General features: G+C 43.0%; 1 non-coding gene across 1 annotated transcript; it reads left to right on the forward strand.

Moving 5' to 3' along the window:
- Window positions 1-249: 249 nt before the first annotated feature.
- On the forward strand, window positions 250-331 carry Trnas-uga (transfer RNA serine (anticodon UGA)). The gene has a single exon. It is a non-coding gene; the product is annotated as a tRNA-Ser (tRNA).
- Window positions 332-1,056: the final 725 nt, after the last annotated feature.

The following is a 1,056-nucleotide window of genomic DNA, read 5'->3' on the forward strand; positions in this document are numbered from 1 at the left end:
CAGCTTAATATTTTCCCCCTCATTTTGGACACAGATTGAAGCTACTATGATAATAATAGAAATAATACGGAACACCTGGATAGCGAAAACTGTCTCATCTTCAAAACGATGGACCGCTCAAGCAGAATCAAGCAGAGCAGATCGTTTTAATTGATAATTAATTCAGTCTAGAAAACCGCGACTTAATCGCTTTGCGGATGGCACCTTTCTCCAGTGGCTCGGCAAGGTTACCGAACTGATTCATCGTCAGCTGTGGTGTCCGAGCGGTTAAGGAGATGGACTTGAAATCCATTGGGTTCTACCCGCACAGGTTCGAATCCTGTCTACAGCGAATAATTTTTTTACAACCGAGTTTCAATTGACTATTAATCACTTGTAATTTTATATGGTTGTTTCTTTCTTGTGATACTAGCTGTTATGCATACAGAGTGTTGATAGAGCGTTTGTTTTTGCACCGATGCTTATCAACACACTCGACCAGCTGTTTTCCGTACAAGATTAGGTAGAAGTGAGTACACCAAATGTTGTTCAACTAACATACTTGGCTCATGGCATGGCACATCTTGGAAACTTGGAAGGTAAGTCAATAGTCTGAACAGGTGGAGGATTTTCATCAATTTCACCTTCTGCTGTGCTCTGCTGGACTACTATACGGGATGAGATGAAAAGTGTGCAAAAAGTCAAAACCATCGTCGTCATATCGACGTCGTCGTTGCTCAAGCAAGAGTCAAGTTGGTTTCTGCAAATCCTGTTTCTCCGGTGTCGGTCGTTCGGACGGACTGCTGAATGAATGCTGGCTGGCTTGAAGCCTACAACACAGTGAAGATGCGTTTAAAGTTGACTTTCGAGATTTCGTTATGAAATATGCATCCACTTTCAAAGCTCAATCGAGGAAAGGTCCCCGCAAAATGACGAACATCACACATACACCATCCCTGGCTCTTTGGAACAGCACTTGGTTGAGCTCAGCATATGGGAATGAAGTTTGAACTTGGTTGGACACTGCTGGTGAAAAAGAGAGGGTGAAGGAACCGATGAAAGAGTGAGAGATTATGC

This window comes from Uranotaenia lowii, chromosome 3 (genome assembly GCF_029784155.1).
Source record: "Uranotaenia lowii strain MFRU-FL chromosome 3, ASM2978415v1, whole genome shotgun sequence".
Lineage (NCBI taxonomy): Eukaryota > Metazoa > Arthropoda > Insecta > Diptera > Culicidae > Uranotaenia > Uranotaenia lowii.